General features: G+C 37.5%; 1 protein-coding gene and 1 pseudogene across 1 annotated transcript in view; one reads left to right on the top strand and one right to left on the bottom strand.

The window, feature by feature from the left end:
- LOC137234942 (nuclear factor 1 X-type-like) overlaps nucleotides 1-14453 on the top strand; it is a 2160399-nt gene that overhangs the window by 569289 nt on the left and 1576657 nt on the right. The gene's annotated exons all lie outside the window — the stretch shown is intronic.
- LOC137234943 (uncharacterized) lies at nucleotides 8639-9277 on the bottom strand (annotated as a pseudogene).

The raw sequence follows: 14453 nt of genomic DNA, 5'->3' as shown, positions 1-14453 counted from the left end.
CGACTTCTGCAGAACCAGAATCCAAATATACCGACACAGGATTGGAAGGTACTTACGGTATCTCGGCCTACGGAGGAAGGTCAGTTCTACATCTTCCAAATAAACAAGCAGGCGGAGGATATATTGTGCACGCAGCTTAGAAAAATGTCATTTGGTACAGGCAACATTTACATGCGACTCAGGAAAAGAAGTCCGAGGGTAAAAATCCTAACATGCCTTATTTAAGAGGCAGATCACAATCGGTTTTCCATGGTGATAAAATGTCTAGTAGTGTCGACATATCAAGAGGGTGTACCTCAAGGATCTATTTTAGGTCCATTATTGTATACTGCTTATGCAAATGATCTTCCGAGTCAGTTACAACACCACAATGTTCGAATGTACGCTGACGATGTACAACTCTATATAAGCTGTAAAGCATCAGATATTGAGATTGTGTACGCAAAATTAATGTTGACTTGGACAGTGTAAGAACCTGGGCTGCAATTAATGGTTTATGTCTCAATCCAAGCAAATCCAAATATATATTGGTCACCAAAAAAACACAAATTTTAACATCTTTTCCCAATTTAGTTCTGGGTGAGTCTAAAATTGAATACGTGGATAAAGTAAGAAATCTTGGTGTCACAGTATCATAACAACCGGCAAAATATACGGGATGTTAAGAAGTTTGTGGTGTAGCCAATGGTTCATACCACTGGAAGTCAGAATGCTTCTGGCTAAATCATGTTTAATACCGACATTACTATATGGTTGTGAATTATTTTCAAGTTGTGACGCAACCAGTAGGCGTAAACTAAATGTAGCTTTTAATAGTACTGCAAGATATATATTTATTATACGACGATTTGACAAAATATCTCATTATTCCAAACCCATTTTTGGTGTTACCTTCGGGAACCTTTTAAACTGCAGAAATTTAATATACCTTCATAGGATAATATACACAAGACAACCGGATTATCTTTATCGAAAACTAAACTTCTTCAGGTCAGAAAGAGGAAACCGTATTATTCAAATAGAACATGACACTGCTTTTTCAGATCATCGTTTCTATATTAACGCGATACAAATTCGGAATCGATTACCCCCCTTTTTACAATTGGTCAGCAACGCAATGCAATTTAAAAAGTTAATATATGAGTATTTTAAATAATACTCTTATGTTTTTAACTCTTAAAATCTTAAACTTTTGATTCCATATTTTTTGATTTTATATTGTTTGATTTTATATTGTAAGCTAATATTAATTTAAGTTTTTATGTTAGTTTTAGTTTTTGATGTAATCATTTTTAATATGACTATAATAATATTCAGTTTTTTATATAAGATGAAACCTTTGTACTGAATTATAAACAAATAAATGAAATGAAATTAAGTGGGCGAAGTGGAAAAGGAACTCAAAAGTATAAGAGAAAAAAGACAGGTGGAGGTAGCCGACGTCACCCGAAGGTGTTAAAAGAAGATCAACAGCCAAATGGTGCTGGGAGTCGCACAGAGGTACAACCGGCACAACAGTAACGAGAGGATGAAGTGGGCCTCGAATACTCTAAACTAAAAGGGCAAGGGAAGGGACGATGTCACGACGAAGGTGCTGGAGGGGAAAAAATAGTCCAATGGTGCTGCGAGTCCTACAGATAAACCTCCAACACAGTAAAGTGGCGTTGATCCAGGAGCGGTGGCTCTTATCGGAAAGAAAGGTTTCTGGAATTAGCGCGTGCGGATTTGGCGTTTACTACGCGCAAACGGAAGGATGGTTGCGAGCTCTAGTAATGGTAAGAAAACAGCTGCAAGCATATATGCTAACTAATTACACTACTGGTCATTTATCCTGGCATCCTGATACATGACACATGCCGCGGAGGTTTCACCTATGGAGCGCAAGAAGCTTGTACAGGACCAAGGGTGCAAAGGGCGGTTGGTCATAGGCGCGGATGCAAATTCGCACCACAACGCGTGGGGAGAAGCAGATACGAACGAGAGAGGTGAATCTCTATTTTGTTACATCCTGCAAACCAACTTGCAGATAGCCAGCAGGGGAAATGTTGGATCAATATCAAAACCCAGCAATGTTCTGGATATTACATTGAGCTCCGAACTAGATATATCAAGGTATGATCGGATGGTTCTTGGTATACCATCCTTCCCCGACTATGCGTATATCTGCTTCAGCATCCCCTTGAAGAAGGTAGAGAAGGGAGGGGCCTTTAGTCTAATGAATTCCTAACAAGGGCGCTTATGACTGCGTATAACAAAGCTTGATATCTAAGAAGATTCAAAGGACAAGCAAAGCCGCCATGGTAGAGCAATGAGCTGAGTCAGGTAAAATAAATGTTTAAGCTAGCAAAGACCGCAGAAAGCGAAGCGTGTCGGGACGAGTACAGGAATCTACTGAGGATCTACAAGCGTGAAATTTCCAGGGCGAAAAGGATCTCATGGAAAAGTTTCCGTATGAACATAGAGTGCTCCAGCGAAATACCACGATTGAAAAAATCCTAGCAAGGGGAAACATAGTCAAGGGACTAATAAAGAAATAGAACGGGGAGTGGTCACGTAATAGTGAGGAATCACTTGAGGTGCTTCCCTATCCATCGAGAGATGGTTTAGAAGAGCCAGCAAACAGCACTCACACTTCGATCACGGAGCGGGTAGTGCCGGGCTTGGTTACCGATACCAAGATCGAATGGGCAGTGAAGACGTTTTCTAAGTTTAACCCGTCGGGCCCAGAAGGTATATTCCCGCCATGCTACAAGTTCAAGTAGAGTGGTCTTGGAATGGCTTAAAATAATATTCGATGGGTGCATAAGACTGAATCATGTACCGCACTCTTGGAGAACTGCTCGTGTAGCTTTTCTACCAAAGGCGGGAAATATCGGTCACGTGTATCCCAAAGACTATAGACCCATTAGCTTAACATCGTTTCTGCTCAAAACCTCTGAGAGCCTAGATGTGTACATAAAGTCCAACGTGGATGAAAAACTGCTCTCCACAACACAACATGCGTACACCAAAGGCAAGTCGGTAGACATCGCATTGCATAGGGTGGTAATAAGCATAGAGAAAGCCCTGGAATATAAGGACTATGCTCTAGGAGTCTTCTTTTGCTGGGCTTTCAACAATGTTTCTAAATGGGCGATTATGGAAGGTCTTAATTACATTAAAGTATATCCGGCCTTAACCAGATGGATGGGCTGCATATTAAATTGCAGGAAGATTAGATCACAACTGGGATTGTACGAGGCCACGAAATCAGAGGACAGGGGCACGCCCAGGGTGGGGTGCTGCTGTGGACGCTGGTCTACAACCTGTAGCTGGTCTACTGCTCAGGCGATTGGATGAGGGACCCGTAAAATTTACGGCTTACGCAGATGACGTTGCAATTGTTATAAGTGGAAAGTACCTTCGAAAGATAAGCTCTTTGATGGATCGGGCGCTTCGGGGTATTCATACCTGGGCATCTAATGTCGGGTTGAAAGTCAACGCGGAGAAGGCGGATATGGTCTTGCTTACATAGAAGTTCAAGGTCCCAAACTGGACCAAACCTAAGTTAGGAGCGATGACCCTACAGGAGAAACTTTGCCCAAAATATCTAGGAATCATCCTAGACAGTAAGCTGTCATGGAAGCTCACCGCGGAGAAGAGGTTGAAGATGGCCTCAACGGCACTTTATGCATGTAAAAGAATGCTGGGGTGTGCGTGGGGCTTATCGCCCTCCCTTTCCCATTAGGTTTTTACAGCGATTGTAAGCCCTATTCTATACTATGGAGTTCTTGTTTGATGGAAAGCCACACAAAAACAACCTACCTAAAAAATTAGAGGGGGTATTCAGACTATCAATGCTTAGCATTACGGGAGCCCTGAAAACATCCGAGGGATGCACTGTATGCCATTCTGCATATTCCTCCTGTAGACCTGGTAGCAAAGAACATAGCGTTAACAACTGCAACCAGGCTCGGTGCCTCGGTGCAGCTTGAGCGCTGACCATACGGCCATAGCAGTATATCATCATCAAGCACAAGACGAACATACTACCTGATTCCCTATCTGGGCTTCATGGGATATCTTAAGGTCACAATAGAGGAGGATGGTTGGCGCAAGGGTGCTCAAATGGCGGACGAGGCGACACATGTGTACACAGATGGTTCCAAAGTAGTGGAAGGAGTAGGGTCTGCGGTATACTGTGCTGATCCGGATATCAACAGATCCTACAGGCTGCCGGATTACTGTAGCGTTTTAAAAGCGGAAATATTAGCCTTAGCCAAAGCAGTAGAAACCCTGGAAGAGAATAGCTTAAGCTGCAACCATGTTAACTTTTATATTAACAGTGAAGCGACAATTAAGGCATTAATGTCGAATAGCACAGCATCTAAATGCGTGTTAGAGTGTAAGCAGTGTCGGGAGAGAATCTGGAGAGGGAGGAGCATACATCTTTTTAGGGTTCCAGCGCATATGGGCATAGATGGGAATGAAAAAGTGGATGAACTAGATAAAAAGGATGCATCCATTGAAGCTTGCTACGTAGACGTCCCAACTAGACTGGGCGAGATTAAGCGAAGGCGAGAGGTGCACATGATCGATCAAGCGGGAAAGGCGTGGGTTCAAGCGCGGGGCTGTAAGGTGTCGAAAATTATGTGTAGGTCTTACAACCTTAGACTAACTAAGTTGCCTTTATCATTAAAAAGAGAGGACTGTAGACTAATGAACAGCGAATTAAAACGCAGCGGCTGCGCTGGCTAGGCCATGTTATGCGAATTAATGATGATGATCCGGCCAAGAAAGTGTTTATATTGGAACCCGCCTATGGAAGCAGAGGTAGAAGGCGGTGCTTTTAAATTAGGCTTATTCAATGATAGCAGATGTTGAAAGTGCGGGTTGGATGAGGGAACGACCTAGCATATTTTGTGCTCGTGCCCTGCGCTTGCCAGGCTAAGGATCCACGAATTAGATCTAGGTGTCAGATCTAGAAGAAGAAAGTGGCTTAAGTCCTAGAAAGCTTCTAGTGTTTGCCAAGAAGAAGTAGTTATTTTAAAACCTAGGTCCTGGTTTTTAATAGGGGTTTTCAGTTTGGTCGTTAAATAAACTTCTAGTAACACTGCGGACTCATTCAGTCTATGTGAGGTCCCCATGGACCGGCCAGTTCAATCTAACCTAAACGGCCCACAAAGTTCTCCACACCTTCATTAACCCTTATATAATTTTGAATTTACCTCAATAGATTTCTTACGAAAAAAAATTGGTGTTATTAAAATGAAGACGAACAATAGCACTTCACCTAGCAGATAGTTTAGTAAAGTGTTTGATCTTGAAACAAACCAATCGTTGATGATACAAGCGGCCAATCAGAAAATATTGTTATGGTGACTAGATATTTCGATCGGTTATCAAAAACTTTGCGTGATAGTTTTTTGTCGGTATTTGAAATTAAAAAAAAGCTGTTGCAAATGCACGTGCACCTCAAAGAAATTAGACGCAGTCTGCCACTGGTGAAGCCAGTTTTGAATTGAAAACTAAATCAAAGCATGAGAATTATTTGTTTTATAGCGTTTTCTTTTCTGGAATATGTGTTACGCTTTTTGTACGCCGCGCAAGGGTTGTAAATGTATTGTGTTCTATTCTAAAACGCAGGTAACGTTCTTTTGTGTTGCTGTTGCCTGCTCGCACACAGAGCCAAAAGTACCTAATAAAATAGAACAAAAGATATCTGATATCTCTATGGATTTTCTTCATGAAGATGTTCTTTATATATTTGTAAAGAAAAACTTTTTAAAGTCTTCAAAAAGATATCTTTGAAGAATAGCCAGTGATTTTCATTGAAATATCTTAAAAGATATCATATATTACCGATAAGATGTTCTTATTAATATATCCAAAGAGACATCACAAATTATTGAGAAGATGTTCATATTGGCATTTCCAAAGAGATATCACAACCTATTGAGAATATGTTCTTATTGGTATTTCCGAAGAGATATTCCATATTATTGAGAAGAAATTCATTTTGACATTGCCGAAGGGCTAACACCCCTTTATGAGAAGATGTTCTTATTGATATTTTCGAAGAGATATTTTTCAAATTTTAAAGGGAACGTTCTTTACTTATTTAACCCTATAAATACCCAAATAAAACCCCAATTTTAGTTTATTTGAGAAATAATACTGTACGTTTATTCTTATACAAAAACACAAGCTACAAAAAATAGGAAATACAAAAAAATCATGTGTTTTGAATACATTCAGTGCCAATATTTTTTTAATCTTAGTATTTTAAGTCCATTATTAAAGTTATAAAATTGTGTGGGTGGCCCATCTAGTTCTTTAAAGTGTATTATATTATATACATTGCTGGAATTACCTATTAAATACGATTGATATTTTTTCGAAAAACTGATACTTTCGAATTTGTTTACACAAATCGTGACATTATTATTTTTTATTAAAAAATGAGATATTTCATAAATATTTATACTTTCGCCGTGAGAAATTGTGATTATATGCCCAATGCGGAACACAGTGCGTTGAAAATTAAGTTCATTAGTTGTTTTATATAAGATTAAATCCGACACTAATGAAGATAAGTATATACTATTTTCAGGTTTAATATTTTCAATACTTTTAAATGTATATTCTTCTTGCAAAAAATCGTTTTTCAATAAATGATTTGCGAAACTCAGCGATGATTTTATAGCCAAAGTTAGTGAAATATTTGTCCTAGAGGAAATGTTTCTAGCATATTGCTTATGCAATTGATGTGCAGCTTCGAATTTAAATGACCATAAGTATTTTAAAGGCCCTAGCTTTTTTATTATAGATGGATAGTGCACCAGATTGTGGTATTTTGGCTTTAAGTGTTCTTTAAATATACTTTGATAAGCGTCATTATACTGTTTAATTAAAGATCGCAAGTCATTTAGAGAATTGTCGTTGTAATTCGGTAAAAGTAACTTATCAATTAAAGTTACAAAAATTATAAGGAATTTAAAAACTAAATCATTTCAATCTACTAAATCTCCAACCATGAGAAGTATTAAATAAAAAAAATGTTTTCATTTGCTTAGCATTCATTTTGAATGAACCATTAGTTATATGGTGTTTTTGAATAGGTGGACTTATGTTTCCAATTTCGGTATCACCGTATAGAAATATTTGTTTCCTGTAATTTAGAGTATCTAAAGAAAGAAAAAAAATTTCCTTGTAGACGAAATGATATCAAATTTTAGAAAGATTGTATTTGCTATACCAAGGAATACGTCATGCATGATATCACATGAGATATTGTCTGTAACATGGAAGGTTTACAACGAATTAAAAATTGAATTATGCTTAATACCGGTTTGTGCTGGATTATAAAGTAAGACATCATAATTATAATTATTTTTATCTCGCAACGAACCGGGAATCTCTTCAGAATCAGAGCGGGTCTGTAGTTTTTCTCTTCTGCATATTCTGCAAAAGTAATTTGCAGAAAACGAAGGAACATATCCTAATGCAGTATTTAGTCCCAAGTTGTCGCCCAGAACTTGCCCTAACCTAAAAAACAGTTTATAAGGTTTGCCATCTGCGTTGATTTCCAGAACGTCAATTTCAAGTTTTTTGAAAATATCAATTATAGGTGTGATGGAAATATTAGTTCCACAATCATGTACATCACCACTCTTAATAAATCCTGCCAGAAATATATTTGCAAGTATACTAATTTGACTTTTTATATTCCACAAACTTTCTGTTGCACAGATTTTGATCCCAATGGATCATTTATCTCAAAATCATAGGAGATTAGAAAATAAGGTATATCTACATAGTTTTCAGCATATTTTGAGCTTCGCCAATAATCACCATTGAGAAAATGAGAATAAAAATTGTCTTTCAAAAAGTGCTCCATATTTAAAAGAGTGGCTCTCAAACCACCTTCACTTTCGAAAAAACGTTTTATTTGAAAATTTATGTCTGTTGCTGTCATTTCTGTTCTTTGTAATGATAAAGAAGGGTTATTATTTAGTACGACTTCTGAAAGATCTTCACTAAGAATGAACTTATGTGGAGGTTTATACAAATTTAGTTTTTCAAATTCTTTAAGAAATTTATATTCAGAACTTACTTCGGAAAAGGGTTCAGAAAGGGTTTGGACTATTTCATCGAGTGAAATATTGTTTTCATTGACTATAGGTAATGATTTTAGAGATTCATAAATCGGTGTCAAACAACACTGTTCAACAGAATTTTTAATAACAAGTACGTCTCTTAGAGAAAAATTTGTATTTGCATGTAGATGAAGAAGGAATGATATAGTTGATTCTTTGAATGATAACGAAAATGTTGGTTTTATGGGTGTTTCAGACGACAAGTTTGCTTCAGTATACGTCGCGATTTGGGAATTGTGTTTAAGTCCACTTAATTTACCACTACTTTTACTTTTAGTATGCTTTGTAAGATCGTTCTGAAATCTGTACATATTGTTAAAAATTTGATTGCACTTGTCTTCTTTACAAACAAATTCATAAATTGTTGGGGTACCATGCCTAGACTTTAAATGTTGAATTAGTTCATTCGGTGTTCGGTGACCTTTTTTACAAATGAAGCAAAGAAATGGGGGAATTTTTTCCTTAAAAATATTGTAGAGGGCGTGTAAATACTATACTAGTTATCCTAAAAGATTTGCAACAGAAGAAAAATCCTCTGATTTTAACTCAAAAAAATATAATGCCCATACTAGTTTGCTTCTTTGTGAGTATTCGGTGTTAAAAACATATGACAATTTTATGATAATGTTAACGCACTTCATATAGGAGCAGCACTTCCATTTTATGGAATCGCAAAAAATATAAAATTCGGAAACACACGTAATATCAGTTCCAACTGCAATAATTCTAGGTTGACAGTTCTCTTTTCTTTCAGCAAACTAATTAATTATGTCCACAACTTTAGGTTGAATATCATTCGGTGTTCCTACGAGAGTAACAAAATCATTTTGAGCATCGGCTATAGTAGGTTTGTCATTTTTATTAAGGCGCTGAGGAGGCAGTAAGGCGTGCAGAAGAATTGTTATGATGCAATATTTAGAATCTATAGCGATAATAATTAAAACAAAATTTAACAGTTAAGATGAAACTGTATACTAACCATTTGAAATATTCTTGTTTTATAGGTGTTTTAAATATAACTCTCGAGAAGGACGATCCTTTATTTCTTTATCAAAAATATCCAATATGCTCTTATAAAAGGTATCCAATTTCAGAAACAACAAGTTTCTTTTGCCTGGGTAAAGGCTTTCAAAGTCCATTTCAATATAGTAAGAATTGAATAAAATTGTACAAATATAAAAAAACTAACTAAGTAACAGATACTTACGAGATCATATCCACTGTAGTCACTATACCGCGGCCAATCCTTAAAGATGGCATTTAAAGAAACGTTTTTTTTTTAATCTCTGCAACTCTAGTCTTCGATGTGTCTTTCCAATACGTTATAACCTGTTCCCATGGACTGCAGTGGTGATGTAACCAACATTTTCGTTCGCAATAATCATTTTTACATGTTAAAAGTTAGTAAGTTTTAGGATTTTAAAAACTTTTTACACGTACCAGACGAAACTGAAGCAATCAGCTCCGGGTCCTCTGGAAGAGCTTTTGGTGCTAAGACACTTTTATTTGCATTCGTCCAGCGTGAAAATAATTTGCCTGTAGAATTCTTTTTGTTCTGCTTTCTAGCCAGATAGTACGTTTCTTAAATATTAAAATATTCGTGTTAGAGTAATATGCAATATATAAGTTTATAGATAATTTACACAGCTTTTATAAACTTGTTTAATTTTTATGAATATGGGGATAGTGATCACAAAATATAAGCACTATATTTTTATACTTACCGATTTTTCTTTTGGGCAAACGTCACATATGGCATTGGCCCACTTCTGTATTTCTGCGTATGTCATCTTCACAGAGTTACCGATGTAACTATCGACAATACAATGAGCTACTGTGTTCTGGCTCTTTGAGTCCAAATAGCCATATTTTTCGTTATACGTCAGCGTCATTTGCCATTTTACTGAGCTTTTTAAAAGATTTATAAGCCGAGTTTTATTTATTGAAGCTACTGGTGGTAATTGGGCTGAAGGTGTGGACTCTCTAGAAACACTCAGGTTTGAAGATATTTTCTCCAGCCATTCCACAACTCGAATGTTATTTGATAAAGTTTGCCTGTCACTTAGGAGTGGTTTCTTCTACAAAAAAAAGAGAGAACAGATTAATAGATACAATATGCAATTCCTCAAATTACGTAGAAGTGCTATATATCTAGAAACATACGCCTACTTACCATACTGTTTCGCCATTCTCTAAGACCCGCCTTGAACTTGAACATCTCAACAAAATAATTAGTATCAAATTTGTCAAAAAGAGTTATTATATCATCCACTTCTATTGTTTCCAAAATAAGGAAAGAGGTGATCCCTTGCATTTTTAATAGCGAACACAAATCATCACTCAGGCCCACATTTTAAATAATGGCAACGTATCACCTATCGGCTCTGCCACGTGGGTTGCCTGGCCCATTATTTAATTAATTTATTTAATAATAGTTTCCGAATAACACTGAAAAATTATAACTTTACTCCACACTCCTTGCTTGTTAAACTGCAACTCGAAAATAATAAAGATTTCATTTAAATGAGTATATGTACATAAATATGTCGCCATATATGTATATACATATGTATAAATGAATGTATGCCAATCACTAAACCGCCTGTTAAGTTTTAAAAATGTAATTAATAAGCTATTTCTTATTAATATTTATAAAGAAATATCTTGCAAAATGAGAAGTGATATCAGTTTTTACGGCATCTAGAAAAAACGAAAAGAACCGTTATAATTGGCTGCGTAAATAGCCGTGTATGCCAATGTGCGAATAAGAATAATAACTTTTTTAGTTTTGTGTATTGGCAGTTTCGTTGCAAAATTTAAATTAATAAGTTATTTCTTATTAATATAATCATGAAGATACTTTAAAAAAAATAAAAAGTTTTCTCTCTTTTTCCCCCTTTTCCATATTTTTACAGAGGAAAATGGAAGGAAATGACAAGATTTTCATATAAATAACAGATACCAAAAGAAATAGAACAAAAATAAGAAGAAATTGTACTCAATAATATCAATAAGAATTTCTTCATAAAACCAAAGAGATTTGCATAGAGTTTATTTTTCGTTTCAAACGTTTCGACTACCCCTGAGCCTAAAAACTGCTCATGAAGACAATCTTATTAATTTTATTAGGCATTTTTGGCTCTGTGCAACGCAAAAAGTTACACTTTTACCCTGCATAAAATGGCGGTGTAGCAGTGCAACTCTGCTAAACCAGCTGTTCGTGAAAATTTTTTTCGTAACTTTACAAATTTTTAGCGAAGAAAATTGAAATGAAGGAAATAATTCCTAATGACTTTTTATTATCATTGACAGCGCGATTGTGATAATCAGCTAATACACGGGGTAGCAATTTATGTTCTTTGCATGCACTATAAACGTTGAAAATTTTTTGGGGTAGGAGTAGCTCTATTAAGGCTTTACCATTTACATAGGCAAAAATTTAGTTAAGCAAAAAAACGCTATTATATTAAGTATTTAGAATTTGTGAAACAGTATCTCGACATGCCAAACAAAATGTGGCTCTTAACAAATTTTTACAAAGACGTCCTTTGTAAACATTTTGAAAGTTACACTTTTCGTTTGGGATGTCGATATTTAAATTTTATTCACAGAGACCAAAGCAAATTAATGAGTTTAACTTGTTCTCAACATTTGATAGCTTTTTTCTGATGGGATGGACAGAGTTGTAATGTTCGCTGGTTAGACGTGTTTTTGTTTCGCTGACAAAAGATTGCTGTTTTCTTTGCTTTATTTACGTAAATTTGTACCAAATAAGTGTTTGATGATATATTTATGCAATCTGCAAGTTTTCTATAAAAGTGGTTACGTTCCAAACGAGTAAAAAGCAACTTTAATCTAAAATCTTCGAGATGGTGTTTATTTTTGGTTTTCTTTTGTGGCAAAATGAGTAAACCTAATACAAGGCTCACAAAGCAACAACAATCAGGGCTTTTGACGTGGAATAATGTGTCGTCACCAATGATTTTGTTGTCGCCTAATGCATCAATTTCAACACAATCACGGAACGCGGACCGAAAAGTGCAAGGTGAGAGCATATCAGCCGAACAGCTTATGAAAATGTGGGAGAAAAAACTCGGAAAAGCATGAAAAAAATATCAATGAACACCTAAATGAAATGTGGGAACAAAAACTCAAAACGAAAGAAAATATTATTAAACATCTTAATGAGTCAATGCAAACCATGGAGAATAGAGTTCTGCAAAGAATAAGCGAGCTTACGTGTGAGTTAGCGAATGCGAATGATACAATAGGAAGATGTGAACAAAGAGTAGCGGGTGTCGAAAACGTACAAACTGAGTTTGCATTTCTCAAAACCAAGATTGATGCATTGCGTGAGGAAATTGAGGATCTTGGGGAAAAAGCTGTGTCAACTGATATTGTTATAAATGGCATACCGAATTCAAATAATGACAATATTAAAGAAATTTTCAGCAAACTGTGTGAAGCAATAAGTTATGAGATACCTCTCTGCCGGTGTGGGTAAACTTTGGTCCACCGTAAAGTCCCTATCGAATCCGTCTAAGCACAACAACAAAGTTTCCATCGCCTTTGGCGATCAAGTGTTGTCGGATGCGAAAAAATACGCGAGCGCTTTCTGCCGACAATATATAATACATTCTACGGCCGACAAAGAAAGAAGGAGGGCCAACAGGCACTTAAACATAAATTCAGCGCGTCACCAACTACCATCACCGCCAAAGAGGTTGAGGATGCCATTGGTCACGCTAAACCATCCAAAGCAGTGGGCACAGACGGCATAGCCATGCCGATGCTTAAAAGCCTAGGGAAAAAGGGTTTCAAATATTTAGCACATGTCTTCAACTTGTCTCTTTCCACCTTTGTCATACACGAAAAATGGAAAATGGCCAAGATGGTCCCGCTACTATAGCCTGGGAAACCAACTAACATAGGAGAGTCGTACCGTCCGATATCTATCCTATCGCCAGTAGTAAAGACGCTTGAAACTATTTTGCTACCCTACTTCCAAGCAAATTTGCAGCTAGCCTGTCATCAGCATGGCTTCAGAAATCTCCATAGCACCACCACTGCGCTAAATGCCCTCAGCACCCAGATAAATTGCGGTCTAAATCAAAACCCCCACCATAGAACAGTACTCGTAGTGCTAGACCTATCAAAAGCTTTTGATACGGTCAACCATGGCTCGTTGCTACAAGACCTGGAAGGGTCTACCCTTCCCCCATGTCTTAAAAGGTGGACCGCAAATTATCTGGGTGGTCGGCAGGCATCGGTGCAATTTAGAAACGAAACATCAAACCAAAGAAGAATTAAACAAGGGGTGCTACAGGGTGGTGTCCTATCCCCAGTTTTGTTCAATTTCTATATATCTAAGCTACCTTCACTACCAGAAGGAGTCACTATCGTTTCCTACGCCGATGACTACACAATAATGGCCGCAGGCCCACGTCCACAGATCGATGAGCTCTGCAACAGAATAAAAGGGCTACCTCCCTGATCTCTCCAGTTTTTTCGCCTCGCGAAACCTGGCATTATCACCGACTAAATCTTCCGCGACCTTATTCACAACATGGACGTACCAAGTGTCGACCATTTTGAACATCCACGTCGATGGCACTACGGTACGTACTCTCCTACACCCCAAAATCTTTGGTGTGACGTTTGATCAGGATCTACATTTTGGTGAGCACGCAGCCGCCATTGTTCCGACAATCCAGATCCGTAATAAAATCCTCAAATCCCTTGCTAGCAGTACTTTGGGAAAAGACAAAGGAACGCTCATTACTGCATACAAAGCAATTGGCCAGCCGATTACGTGCTACGCGTCACCCATATGGTCGCCAATCCTAAAAATTACCCACTGGAAGAAGCTACAGGCCTGCCAAAATACTACTCTCAGAATCGCCACGGGCTGTCTTTTTATGTCCCCGGAACACCATCTACATAATGAGGCGAGAATACTCCCCATCAGGGAGAGAAATGAGATGCTAATCAAACAGTTCCTGTTTAATACCCGGAAACCTGGGCATCCCAACAGACATCTGATTGATGAGCCAACACCGCCTAGGGGCTTGAGGAGTCGTCTCCTTAAGCATTTTGAGGAAATACGGCACCTGAGAACCCAGCCGTATGAAGCAAAAAAACACAAGCAGGTCCTTGGTGAACTCCATAAACAGGCGTCGGACCTTTATGCCGGGAATTTCCCGGTGAATCCAGTACTCAGGGAACAGTACCCAAAACTTGCGGAAGAGGAACGCATACGCCCCAGGGAAACGCGAGTCACTCTGGCTCAACTTCGTTCTGGATAAACCCCGACAT

This window comes from Eurosta solidaginis, chromosome X (genome assembly GCF_040869045.1).
Source record: "Eurosta solidaginis isolate ZX-2024a chromosome X, ASM4086904v1, whole genome shotgun sequence".
Taxonomy (NCBI): Eukaryota; Metazoa; Arthropoda; class Insecta; order Diptera; family Tephritidae; genus Eurosta; species Eurosta solidaginis.
The sequence above is the reverse complement of the archived record's forward strand: the minus strand, read 5'-3'. Positions and strand labels throughout refer to the sequence as shown.